The sequence below is a fragment of the Myodes glareolus genome, chromosome 2 (assembly GCF_982192425.1).
Source record: "Myodes glareolus chromosome 2, mMyoGla1.1, whole genome shotgun sequence".
In the NCBI taxonomy this organism is placed as follows: domain Eukaryota; kingdom Metazoa; phylum Chordata; class Mammalia; order Rodentia; family Cricetidae; genus Myodes; species Myodes glareolus.
This window is the reverse complement of record NC_142027.1, coordinates 1,015,577-1,030,729: the sequence shown is the minus strand read 5'-3', so window position 1 is coordinate 1,030,729 and position 15,153 is coordinate 1,015,577. Positions and strand designations below refer to the sequence as shown.

The 15,153-nt window shown below is 34.5% G+C and overlaps 1 pseudogene; it reads left to right on the top strand.

Annotated features, from left to right (window-relative positions):
• Positions 1-13,866: 13,866 nt before the first annotated feature.
• On the top strand, positions 13,867-14,805 carry LOC148122846 (olfactory receptor 4P4-like; annotated as a pseudogene).
• The last annotated feature ends 348 nt before the right edge of the window (positions 14,806-15,153 follow it).

Here is a 15,153-nt window from a genome sequence, read left to right as displayed (position 1 = left end):
TTATCAAATGGTCACCTGAAAAATTCATATAAAGAACATTATTTATGAATGTATAAGTATGTAGATGTGAATATAGTTGCATGTAATGTAAATGTTAATGTAAAAAGAGTCATGTATTTGAAAGAGAACAAGGAATGATATATGGGACAAGGAAAGAAAGAAAGGAAGTAATTATATTATAATCTCAAAACTAAAAGAAATTTTTAAGAAATCAGTATGTTCCCAGCACAGAAGATTCAAAGCCTTCTTCTGGCTGTTTTGGGCACACTACATGCAGAAAAGATATTCATTTGCTTAAAATTAGAATAAAAACTTTTTAAAAATATTTTTAAATACAACATAGTATTGATTTACACATGGATTTACAACTTCAGAAGATTATGATCACACATTTCTTTCCTTCTAAAATAGAGAAATATATGATTTATTTATAATTTTTTTTACAAGATTAGTACTCTTTTTAGGAAGCTGTAAAAATAATACAATGGAAAATAACCTAAACACTACATTTTGCACAGAACCACAGTAGTCATATATCCAGAGAAGATATACAAATGCCAAATAATCAGGACTAAATCAGGTCACCATTGGTAATTGCTAGGGAAATGACAAAAAAAATCAGGAAAAACTCACTGATTTTGAGTAAGAAGTGTATTTCTTTATTTCTTTCTGTTTGTTTGTACATTTGTTTTGTTTTGCTTTGTAGTTGAGATACTGTATATACCTGGCTACAGGAACTTCTTGTGTAGATCAGAATAATCTTGAATTCAGTGATCTTTGTATCTTGACCTCCTGAGTGCTGGATTAATGGTGTGAGCTGTTACCACTCTTTTCAGTTAGATGTGGTGGTGCACACCATTTCTAACCACCTTGGGAGGCAGAGCCAGCTAGATCTCTGTGAGTTCAAGGGCAGCCTGTTCTACAAAGTGAATTCCAGGATAGTCAAAGCTGAAGAAAGTATGAGAAGAAAAAAAGGAGACGGCTGTAAGGAGGTTGGGAAAGCATGGGAAGTGGGTAAAATATATGGAGATCGTGGTGTCCTTTTAGTATTATTGGAGAATATGTAAATCTGTGATATGTTTATGGAAACATGCATGGTGCTTCATCAAGCAATTAATGTGCAAATTCCACATAATCCAGAAATTCTACCTCAAATAAGTACCAAATTAATTAATACCAGACTCACATATTCATTTTCAGGTAATCCTTACTTACAATAAGCAAATGACAGAAACAAAGCAGGTAGCCATTAACAGATATGCATCCTTCAGCAAGAATGATCTCTGCAGACATTAGAATAGATGAAATCAACACAGAAAACGCATAGTGCACAAATCCAACCCTGTGTGGTATTTACGAACTTCATGGATACAATAAGCTTCCATACAGTTAACCAGGTACAGAAGCTGGGGAAGAATCATCCAGCATGTCCACAACTCTTGTTGGGATGGTGAAATGTTCTGGAGACAGTGAATACAGCAGCACAACACTGTGAATACATTTGGGGACACCAAATTGTATACTCCCAAGCGTTCATGTAATAAATTTATATCCAGGATACTTTAAGTTTAAGTTCTTAATAGGTAATAAAATACAGCTATGAAGAACTGGTGAAATATGCAGCTTGCTAATTATGACTAAAATATAAGCATAGTTGTATGTGTGTGATGATTTTAAAGTCCTGTTAAGAGAAATGCAAAATGCCCTTTCATGATGCTGGTCTCACTCAGCTTTGTAATTTTGTAGCTTAGCCCTCAATAGTTTATCACCTCTCCATCTCCACACAAGTTTATATAATTGTTCCAACTATTGTAAACTCTTAAAACTGTGTGCTAAATTACTACATATTTTAATCTCAAGATTTGACCTCATAATGTGTTTAGTGTTAATGCCATTAATTGGAAATCTTATATGATTTAGAGGAAGGAGAGATGACAGTCAGAGGTTTCTCCCAATGTGTTGTCCTTAGATAAAGGACATTTTATCTGTAGAGTCTAAGTCCTCATTTGCCTTAAGTTTTAAAAGGAGGGTTAAAATTAGCAAAAACACATAATTTTGGATTAACAGATGGTGGCAGAAAGTTTTATATATGGATAAGTGCAGTCTAGGACTAAGATATCTGTATGTACTCATATGTACATTGAAATATGTTTTTAAGTCTCATGCTTTCTGTGTTTACACTTATATCTTATGAAATTATATATTCAGAAATCAATGATAACATAAATATTTCCACGGCAAATGCTAGTACTCTTTAACTGATGGAATTTTTTTTTAGATGCGCGAATCATACCACAAACCTTTTCAGATCAACAGCAGTGAGATTTTGGTTTTGTTTACAAGCAAACTCCACTAGGTGGCAGAATGGCACCATAATTCTAATCAACAGGAAAAAACGATCTTTTTTAAGGACAGAAATATTGAATAAGCAGCAATCGTTATTTTTATTAGAACTTGATTATTGATTCCAATGCTTTATCAATTAATACACAGTAAACAGATCTTCAGAAATAATAAAGGACATGGCTGAATTCAAATGATCATTTACTTTTTCCCTTATAGTTTTAAATTCTGACTAGAAATAATTCTTTGGCTCTTTATCATTTAAACTATCACTAATTTTAAAAATAAAAGGCATGGTTGACTCCAAAATAACAATAAATATATTACTAAAATCTATATAAATCTATATATGACTAAAATATTTACTAGATTAGTTTTAATGTTAAACATATCTGTGTACTGTACATTGAGCACTCTCAACAACAAAATTATTTTTTTACAGTAAATATTTTAAAGTTGCCATAAAAGTACTCTGATTTATAATAGAGTCCTTTAAAATTTAAGACTAATATTAATAAGAGAGGAATCACTAAATATTTTTAAATAATTCTAATTATAAATGGCCTTTAAAAATAGAAACATTTCACAAATTTACATGAATTTTTTTACAATGCCCATAATAATCCTCTTTTAATTGTCCCAGTTTTAGTAAACCTCCTACTAAAAAGAGTCATACAAAAGGTCCTGAAACTTAAAAAAAAAGGACTAATTTAGTGAATTTTAAAAAATAGCACCAATAAAGATGCAAAAGCTTATGAACTACTAACTCCATGACAAAGACATAAGACTATACGTGAGAGGCTGGACTGCAGTAACCTAAGCTAGTGGAATGTGAAATCAAATGTAGTTTGCTACACCAGCAGCTGTGTAGGCCATTTTTAGACAAACGTGATCAGAAGAGATAATGAAAGTCACTATGTACCAATGAGGGGAGTATTCCTTCATATTGATATTATTTTATAAATAATATAAAAATAATAAATAATTTTACTGAACATTTGTCTACCCAATTTCAGAAATGAGGCCCCACTCAGCACACAGATGGATAGTTTTGACCCCATCTAAATTGCATCCTCCCTTCAGTTAATTTTCTTTGAAAGATATTAGTATCATACAAAACAAATATTATGATTGATACTGAAAACATTCAATAGCACTTTTTACAAAGTCCTTGGCCAGTGTTTAGTAATAGTTGGCTGATGCATACAGTAAGTGGTCTTTTTCTTTAGACAATGCCAAGACACACTGAGGAGAAAATCCCATTTTACTTTGTGTGGTGATTTGAATAAGAATAGCCCCTATATTTTCCTGTATTTGAATGTTTGGTCCTTAGGGATTGGCTCTGTTAGAAGGTGTGTCCTTGTTAGAGTAAGTGTAGCTTTCTTGGACAAAGTGTGTCAGGAGGTGGACTTTGAGTTTTTAAATACTTAACCCAGGCCGAGTATCTCTTTCTCTCTTCCTGCTGCCTAACGATGCAGATGAAGAACTCTCAGATCTTTCTCCAGTACCATGTTTGCCTGTGCACTGCCATGCTTCCCTCCTTAACAACAATGGATGAATCCTCTGAACTGGTAAACCTGCTTCAAATAAATTTTTTTCTTTTATGAGAGTTGCCATTGTCATGGTGTCTATTTGTAGCAATAGAAACATTAACTAAGACACTATGTTTAAAAGAAAATGGTAACAAAAATCATCCTTTTCAAGGTTTATTTTGGAGTTATTATGCCCATTAAACCTCTCAGGGTTCAGAAAGATTACTAGAGCAAGTGAAAATCTGACTCTTAAGATCTGAGGGTAAATAAACTAATTCACTTACGTTATCTCTACATCCTCTCTATTTTTTAAGAAAAGAAGCAGAGAGAAGGGGCAATTCCCACCATGATTTTAGTTTATACAGACGTGGTTGAAAAAAAATCCACAGGCAGAAATAATGATTATCAACATTTATTTATTTCATAATCACTAAAAGGAAAGTAGAATCTAATAAAGCAGTGCTCCAGGAAAAGGTGACACTGAAAGATCTGGATAAATCCAGATCCCCCTAACAGGAAAAAATAGAGCCAAAAATCTAGCAGGAAGAGAAGAATCAGAAACCTAGGATTAGCCAGTTTCAGGGTTTCAGGAACTATCTGAAGATAAAGTTAGATTGTAATCTTGAGAAACAGGGAGTTTCCCCCTAGTAATTATCATTGGTATTTTTGGAATAGGAACTAGCTGGTTATGACCTTGAGAATAATCTTGAGAGGCAGGGAGTTGCCCCCTTGTAATCATCACTGGAATTTTCAGAATTTTCTGTGACACCCTCACTGCCCCTTTTCAGATTACTGGGCTGTGTGGTTTCTTCCTATAAAAACTACTTCTCCTGGTCACTTGGGGTCGAACTCTTCCCTTGCATGGGTTATGAGTCTCGGCCCCTGTGCACTGGTTCCCATCTTGTTGTCTTGTCACTAAACCTCGTGTGATTGCAACAAGGAAGGTCTCTTGTGAGTTATTGCGGGGGGTGGGGTGGGGGGGTGGGGGGGTAGGTCACATTTTCTGGAGGCTTGAGTGAGAGTCTTCCAATATCGGGGGTCTTTCAAACCACCCAGGAAGGGTCGGTATCCAGAGACTTCAGACAAAGAGACCCTGTTGAGATGACCTGACTATGCTGTCTGCAGCTTGCTGTGGTTTGAAACCTGTTTGCTTTAGAACTAAGATGCAGACTGAACATTCGAGTATTTTTAATTTCTGACACACAGAACTCATTTTGATTAAAATATTAAACCTAAGAACTAAGACCCAAACATTACTTTCAGGGAAAGAAAGACTCAAAATAAGAAATGACTAAAATTTTTCTTCACTTAAGAAGGGGGCAGACTGAGGGCTTAACAGCTACTCAGAGAATGAAAGTGGTATTTAATAACAACAAATGGTATTGTACTCTTACCAGTAATGACCTGATATTTGCAACTGCATATAAGATAATGAGAAAAATTGGTATTGGCCTATAATGTAAGAACAATGGTACTGACTAAAGGAGATTTGAAAAAGTTGGTATTGACTGACATGCTAAGAATTATGATCTTGACTTGTTGTTGCTGGTAACTACTGAGAAAAGTTTTAGAGACACTGTAAATGTTGGGAGTTGATACATATCCTAAGAATTTTAGATCTAAGTGGTGCTCTAAATCGAGGGAAAAACATTTTCAACTTAGGCGATTCTCTTCTCCTTTAAATAGGAGACTACAGCCTTTGGGATCTTCATTATTCATAAAGCGTTATGATTTATCCTGACAAAAAGGTATGGCTATGAGACACAGGGCCCAAAAGTATATGTCTCTCCACTAATCTCTTTTCTTTACAGAGATCAGAAGTCAATGACGGGTTTGAAGTTTTTTCTACCCAGATGCCTAAGATAGGAGCTATCATATGTCAATGTCTGTTCCAAAGACGAGAAAATTTGTATAAATGAAGAAGTCTTTGCCCAAGCCAGGTGCAATCTATCTGTTCTGTTGCAGAAAAATAGATTTTATTAAAATTAATAAGAGGAAGTAGATTGGAGGCCCACATTTCATACAAGATATTTACAGTCAAGTTCTCTGGCCATGCTTGGCTTCTAAAGCATTGCCATCCTGCCAGACAAGCTGTGGCTACCTAACAGAAGCATTAAGATGTATTGTTCCTTCTCTTTTGTTATTTTGTAGTTTGCCTAGAGAGAGGTGTGGATTCCAAGCTGGTGACTGAGTTGCAGGTGTGACCATTCCCCGGAAAGAGAATATTAATAAGTTTCCACCTTGGTTTACCTGGGGGAATAAAAGGTGTTTGAATAATAAACGCGGGTGATCTTCAGGAATGAATGAACCCTGAGACTCCTTTCCGATATTGCGATATTACTGTATGAACTGTGTCTCAATTTTTCCCACACCTCTGTACTGGTCCGGTTAGGGAAAAGTAGTTTTATGTTGGGGCATCGGACACCAACATTTCTCATTGAAGCAAACCCCTACTTCCTACCAAATCCACTCTGTTTACCTACATACATACCCAACTTATGTCTCTCTCTCCTTGTGTCTATCTGTGTCTGACTCTGTCTCAGTGTGTTTCTCTTTGTCTGTCTGTATCTTTCTCTTTCTCTGTCTCTCTGACTCGCTCTGTTTTTGTGTTTCTGTCTCTTTGTCTCTGTCTCTCCCCTACCATAGAGTTGTGTGAATCAAACACAATTTGTATTGTCCAAATATTCTTGCATGATTTGCCTGCCTTAGGTTGATGCACTACTATCCAAGGCATTAAAGAAAATTCTCTTCTCTTGTAATATCTGTCAGTCTCCAACAACTCCTCACCTAGGGGAGAGACTATATGCCTACATCGTGGTGTTTTATATCTTCTTTATTTCTACACCTTGCTAGAATCTTTATTTTTCTAATGAACTTCTGCTCTTGTGCACCATGTCACATCTGCACCTTGACCAATTGTGAGTCTCTGTGTTTATATTGAAAGACCTGAATATACCCAGATCCCTCTAGCAGGAAAAAATAGAGCCAAAAATCTAAGCAGGGAGGGAAAAATCAGAAATCTAGGATTAGCCAGTTCAGTTTTAGGAACTAGCTGAAGATAACGTTAGATTGTAATCTTGAGAATAATCTTGAGAAACAGGGAGTTGCCCTCTTGTGATTATCATTGGTATTTTTGGATTTTCTATGATACCCTCCCTACCCCTTTGGATTACTGGGCTGTGGTTTCTTCCTTTAAAAACCCCTTATCCCAGCTCCTCGGGGTTGAATTCTTCCACTGCGTGGGTTATGAGTCTCGGCCCAAGTGCACTGGTTCCTGTCTTCCCATCGATTAAACCTCATGTGATTGTAGCAATGACAGTCTCTCGTGAGTTACTTGGGGGGTCGTGTTATCCCGATACTTGAGTGAGAGTCTCCCCATATCGGGGTCTTTCAATACCAATAAGAAGCTCTTCCAAAGAGGCTTAAGAAATGCACTATTCTAAGAGTATAATGATGAATCATTAGGAGTTATTTTAACATGATATCTATTTAACATAACAATTATAGCAGCATCTCCTTTTGGTTCTATGTGACAGTTTTGATGAGAATGCCCCCTAGAGACTCATATATTTTAATGCTTGGTTACCAGTTGGTGGGTCTATTTGAAAATGTTGGGGAAATGTATCACTGCCTGAGCCTCAAAATTTCAAAAGTCCATGCCATTCTCAGTGCTTGTGGTTAAAGATTAGAATGCAAGATCTCAGCTGCTTCTCTGATGTCATACTTGTTGGCATGCCGCCACTCTCCCTGCAATAATGGTCCTGTACTCTAACTAACCCACCTGAAAGTGAATGCCCCAAGAAACTCTTTCATTTATAAGTTTTCTTGGTTATGAATAGTGTCTTTTTACAGGTATCACAATTAACCAAAGCAACCTTTTAACTCTCTAGCCACAGGTATTTGGAAATGAGATAATGATGCCATGCAGTAGTTCCAACTCATGGAATGGTCCTGAAATCACATCAGAATAGTTGCTTCATTCCATAAAATTCATACTACCATTGTAGTAAGTGGCATGTATCAGCAGGTCATGAACTGCAGTTCTCAGGGCATGTAACTGGATAACATTGATGATTACTTTTCATCTCTAGTAGGTGTTATCACATTCTAGGCATGTTCAAAATAACCTATAATGATGAGTCCTTTACACCAGTACTTGCTTGATTTCTCTGTTTTATGATTTGTGTATTGTGTCTCCATAACAGTGTTACTTTCAGTTTTTAGAGGGTGATCAAGAAATCAAATTGAAGACCCTGACATAAATCTATACACCTATGGACAAATGATTTTTTATACAGATATACACTTGAAAAAAGGCAGCATCTTCCACAAATGGTGCTGATTAAACTGGATATATCTGCCTGCAGAATAATGCAAATATATCCATGATCATCACCCTGTAGAAAACTCAAGTTCAAATGGAATAAAGGCCTCAAGACAAAATTGCATACACTAAAGCTGATATATGATAAAGTGGGAAATTTCCTTAAACTCTTTGGCACAAGAGAACACTCTTTGCACAGAGAACACTGTTAGCATAGGCGCTAAGATCAACAATCAATAATGGGCCCTTATAAAACTGAAAAGTTTCTTAATAGATCTCTGATATTTATTAAGTATTCATCCAAGCTAAATAAATGAGTTCCAGGTTTATTGAGAGAAGTCCTTCCAATCAAGGTGAAGAACTATTGATGAAGACACAGGAAGTCAACCTTGAATCTCTGTGCTTGTACAAATATACACGTAATCTCTATAAAGTGCATACAGTCACATGAACACACACACACACACACAAAGAGAGAGAGAGAGAGAGAGAGAGAGAGAGAGAGAGAGAGAAATGGAGTGCGGGGTAAAGGCAAGCAATGGTGTTAAATTTTAAATGTTTCCATTAGATAATAGTATATGCTTTATGGAATTTGTGGGATAATTCAAAAACTGTAGATAGAGTTAGCACTTATATTTTGCATAAACTGGCTACATCGAGTTTCTAGTTCTATCATATTAATATTATTTTTATTGCTGTTCAATATCTAAGTATTGTAACTTTTCTTTACAAAAATCAGTTTTCCAATGACTACCTCCTCACCACAATGACAGGTGGTTTTATTGTAGCTTTCTGATATACTCAAATGATGGATGCACTGATGCTAGCCCTTTTTAGACTTTTGAACAAAGATTTTTTAAAAATATTTATTTATTTATTTATTATGTATACAATATTCTTGTCTGTGTGTCTGCCTGCAGGCCAGAAGAGGTCATCAGATATCATTTCAGATGGTTGTAAGCCACCATGTGGTTGCTGGGAATTGAACTCACGACCTTTGGAAGAGCAGGCAATGCTCTTAACCGCTGAGCCATCTCTCCAGCCCCTTTAACAAAGTTTTAAATAAGAGTTCTGTTTAACCTTGGTCAACTGATCTCAGTGAGCTACTCTAGAAACAGTGATACTGTGCTGCATTTCTGTCATCACTGTATCAGCCAAGAAAATTAGTTTGTAAGTGAACAGAAACCATGAAATACTTACGTTTTCACTTCCCCTCGGGACTAAAGTAAATGTGATATTGGAAGAGAGCTGTGAATATTTGCCAATACGCATGACATCAGCTTCCTTACCTTTTCAGTTGTATTAACTAAAGCTAGAAAGAGTCAAGTTTGTTTTGGAAACATACCACAAGACTTTTCCTTCAAAACTAGTAAGTGTTATCTTCAGGTTATACAAAATTACTTGTAGGTGAAAATTTAAACACATATCCATTACACTTAATGGGTGATTCCAAATTAAGAGTAGCTGTGGATCATGCTGCATAAAATTTGAATCAAGTGGAATGCAAATTAAATTATTTTTCAATATCAGCTCTCAGTAAAAATTCTGCATGAAGCATTATGAATCATGCTTTTATAATATATTTTTAAAAAATAAATGAAATCATTATTTATGATGCTTCTATTCTTTATTTAAAATTTTAGGGACAATTTGTGTAAAGTTGAATAAAAGAAAAAAAATTATTTTGTTAGTTTTTTGACTGTTTCATATGTATAACATTTATCTTAGTTCTCTGACAATATCATATATATTCTGATTACATTCTCTTCCCATCTTTTCTTGCCTTTCTCTAACACCTATCTAATTCTCTTTTCCTATCACTCCCTTTCCATGTTCGAAGACTCCCATTTTGTTTTGTAACTCATTTAATATAACCAGAGTCATATGTATATTACATTGTAAGTATTCACTGAAGCCAAGTGAGGTAACCAATGAGTAATTGATTACATTGTAGAATTGTAGCTAACTTATGAAACCCTGAAAATTTTCTTATCTGTTTAAAAATCTTGCTAACAAACAAAGATAAACTGCTATTTTTCTTCCTAAATAGCAATCTTAGTCTACCCTTTGTGATTTGGGGACTTGACAACATTGCATACCTACCAAAGAGTAAGCAGTGATTGAAAAGTTAATTTTATGCAAATTAACAGAATGTGAGATCTATTTCCTTTTCATGACGGACAAAAATTTTAGATTCAGAAACTCTGTATAAATTAATCCCAAAGTCAGATAATCAAGATTCAATACAAAATTGATTCATTTAGTCTACTTTTGCTTTATTCTGTTCTGCTTTCAGTTATGTTGTTGTAAAGGAAAACTAACATGATGGCCCTAATACTCATAGAGGTAGAATTTCCGTACAGAACCAAGTTATGGAATTTAACATTCAACAAATAAACAATCCATATAATGCAGTTAGTTGTAGCACCAGAGGGCACAGTGATTCTGAGTATACATAATATTGTGATAAATTAATAATGAAACATTTTGTAAACTATAGGAATTATGATAAAATTAAAAAAAAATAGACAGGAAATGGAATAATGTCCAACTTCATCCCAGCACAGTTGCACAAAAACAAAAACTAAAACAAAAAAAAATCAGTGAATGCTGTGGAATTTAAACTTCTCTGATCTCATCATTTCTCATTCTGTGGCATGAAGGCAGTGTGTAAAGTGTTGGAGTCAGTGTGGTAGGACACATTGACTAATGACATTACTTACTTTTTGCAGGTAAGGGAGCTTTACATTCTGGGAAAAAGGAAATGTCATAATTTTAGGATCAGAAAAGTTAGGCATCAGTGGTAAGGAGGAAAAGTAGAAGATGTTGTCTATGCAAATCTACTCTGATCTGCTTACAGAAATGCAAGCAGCCATTTGTCCCAGCTTCAAATCCCTCTTTACCAATGTAAAAACATAAGTAACAATGAGTTCAGAATTGATTTCTGAAAATTGAGCTTTGTACTCGTTTTGACTTCCACCTAAGCAGAACTGCACAAAAGGATGTCACCTATTTAAGTTCAGGGAAATAGAAAATAATACAGGCAGATGAAAGAGACAAACTTCAGCATTATTTACTGAGTAGTGATAAAATGGCTTATACATGTGATATAGATTAAATACATAGATATATATGTGTATAGTATTGTTATTATATTTATCCCCCTGTTATTCTTACTCCCTACCTCTCCCTGCAGAAACCCTCCTCAAATAATTTTCCTTTTTTCATGCATTCTTTGTGACTTGCTGAATTTATGGACACCACAGATATGTACACACATTCACACACACACATTATTCAAAAGGATGGTTAAAATGGGGTGCATAATAAATTCAAATAATTTCTAGAGTATTAGTTTATATTTTGATTTATTTGATTATTTGACTTTTGTATAAGGTGAAAAGTAAACTAAATGATAGCTTCTTTAGCATGTCTCAATTAGTTCAGTTGTACTCAAGTATACAATTATTCCTTTAAAATTAATTCTGTGTATCTAAAAAAAACAAAATGATGATCTTATAATATTCACTTTAAAAGTTTTAAATTCTTCAGATTTTTTTCTGTTATTGTTATAATAACACAGGCCTTTGATATTTTTAAACACTGATTTAGTATGTTTTGAAGAATCTCAAAGCTGCAGTAGATAAGAACAGGTAGACAAAATGTCTACCTATACAAAATGAAAAAAATCTCAAAAGAGACTAGATCCAGCTCATGTAGAATGTTAAGAATAAATAATTCATTCTTTCCATGTAGTCAGAAGAATCGGAGTTTTAGAAGAGGAAAAAATAGAGCATTACCCATTTTTAAATCATTGGTAAAAATGTTGAAGCCTAAAGTACAACTGTTAATTGAACTTAAAATTTAATGTGAAAGCAAAAAATTTTTTTCCTCACTGTCTAGTGTAATGGATTCCAGGAAGGATGTATTGGTAGTTACCACCAACTCTGTAACAGTCTGAAAAGATTCAAACATGCTTAATCTTTACACAAATTAAATGAGAACTTAAATGAAAGGGCAATGAATCTCAAACTTACTGGAACTGGTGTTATGTGCAACTTATATAAAATAGTTTATAATGTTCTTTTTTGCATAAATAATAGTGAATTTCTCGTATGATCAAGCAGACTGATCAAAAAGTTTGCTTCTATATTATTTTTCATATATTAATATTTTTAATAATTTTAATAAAATTATATTTAAAAGTCGACAAATCAAAAGTGTTTATGCATATTAAAGTGAGATTGTGTGGGTGGAATAGTTATGCAGTGCTGGGTTCTATCTTTAGCATCACAAAAGAAAGTAAAGCTAGGAAAAAGTTAACACAGAAATACTCATGATGTCTGAATTACTTCAAGACAACAAAAAGTAGGAAGTGTAGAGAAAATAATTGGGAGAACCTGAAAAATGCAGTTTGAAATTCTGAAGCTGAGATTGCTGGACACTAAGAATTCTCACTTCTCGGTTGGTGTGATGGATAGTCTCCATTGTCCAATTGACACACCTGGCAAAAGGGAACCTGAGTTGAAGAATCACCTACATATAATTTACCTGTGAGATGTTCATATGGCATTTTCTTGTTTGCTCATTGATCTAGAGGTCCCAGGCTAAGGGGGGCAATTCCATCCCTAGGCTGGCTGTATTTGAGCTTGGAGACTGGCAGCTGAACAGATTTCTATGTTCTCTGTTTCATGTACAGCCTCCAGTTTCTGACCTTGGGTTGGCATTCATCAAGGAATGTTGTCTTTAAGACCATTAAATCCTTTCCTTCTCAAATTGGCTTTTGGCTGTGTTTTATCAAAGCAACACAAAAATAAGCTAGAACAAAGGGTCAATTAGAAAATTTGAGTAACTTGTATGGTTAAGTAAAATGTAGCTGAATTGTACTATTAAGACTTGGGTAGATGCTAAAGTACAAACAAAAGTTACTATTTTCTCAACATGTAGGATGTAGTTACATAGTTGACTCTTTTAAATATAGAATTCTTTTTTTCTTGCATTGATATTTCTTCAGTAAGTCAAAAATAGTCCTTTATTATACAAATACAAATTCCTAAATACAGCAGTTCAAATTACTGAGACTAGAAACAGATTTTTCAGTTAGGTGAAAAAAGAAACCCTGTATAACTATGCGGTGATTCCAAATACACAAGCCCATTATTCACATATATTTGTATATAGAGTGTGTGACTCAACATATTTTCTTTGTGGTAGTACTCAAGTATTATACTTCATGAATTTACATGTAAATGTGTTCACATTTAATCATTTGTTTCTGTATCTCTTCTTAAAAATGAATAGAAAAATGTAAACTGGACTGGGATTCTACAGAAGTAGCTATTCTATAGTTCATTGGTGGTATCCTATCCATTTTGTTTGACAATGCATCACTATAGAATCACAATACAAATATGTTTTATTCTACAACATTAATATTCATCTGAAATATGTAAGACTATTAAACAGCTATTCCTGTTTTCAAGATGTTACAAAAAAAAACACCATTGGAAATTTTTCTTAAATAAAGATGAAAATTTAACATTGTTCAAACTCTGAATATTTTTTAATCTAATCTGCTCCCTGAAAGGGGACAATTTGCAGCGTTGTGCTAAATGTATTTCACACATGTTTAAATTTATTTCAGATTAATACAGACATTTGTGGATCATGGACTATAGGACTAATATCACAGAATTTGTTTTTTCTAGGACTTTCTCAGACAAAGGAAATACAAGCTCTTCGTTTTGTCTTATTTTTACTTTGTTACATTGCAATTTTATTCGGGAACCTACTTATCATGATTTCTGTCACATGTAGTCACCTTATTAATCAACCCATGTATTTCTTTCTGAGTTACCTCTCATTTTCAGATTTGTGTTACACTTCCACTGTGACGCCCAAACTGATCATAAACTTAGTAGCAATAAGAAAGTCAATTTCCTAAAATGGCTGCATGACACAGTTCTTCACCATGCACTTCTTTGGGGGCATTGAGGTCTTTATCCTCACGGGAATGGCCTACGATCGTTATGTGACCATTTGCAAACCCCTGCATTACACTATCATTATGAGCAGGCAAAGATGCAATGCAATGATTGCCGCTTCCTGTGCTGGGAGATTTCTGCATTCCTTGGTCAGTTTCTCCTGGCAGTGTTCTTACCTTACTGTGGCCCAAATGAAACAGATCACTACTTCTGTGATGTTTACCCTCTGCTCAATCTGGCTTGTGCTGACACCAGAAATATTGGTTTCTTGTTATTGCTAACTCTGGCCTGATGGGCTTAGTGACTTTTGTGATCTTGTTGATATCATACGCTGTGATCATATATACTGTCAGGTCTTACTCTGCAGAGAATCGTCGCAAAGCCGTTTCCATTTGCAGTTCCCACGTTACTGTAGTTGTCCTTTTCTTTGCTACTCTACTCTTTATTTACATTCAACCAGCAACGACATTACCAGAAAACAAAGTATTTGCTCTCTTTTACACTTTCATTGCCCCCATGCTCAACCCCCTGATTTACACACTCAGAAACAATGAGATGAAGAATGCCATCATGAGATTGTCACCATATCACAGAGAACAAGGGAAATAGACTGAAATCATAACTGTTTTCCACCATGACACAGTTTCTGGAAAGTACATCTAACTTAAAGCATCAAATGGCAAAAAACCTTTTGATGTTATGTAGCGATATGTATATCAATAGTATATATATTGCATGCTACTGATAGGTATGGGGCTGTTTGTAAGCGAATATTAAATCAGTTAATCTAAATCTTGAGATTTACCCTTAGATTCTATAACGTGGTCCTCCCTCTTAAATGTTGAAATAGAACTTAGTTAAGGAATTGAACATTTAAATTCATTACCTTCTAACCTTGGATTATGAAATAACTTGTAGTGCTTTTTCAAAAGAGATGTTTGCTTTATTAATTACTGATGTTACTAATACT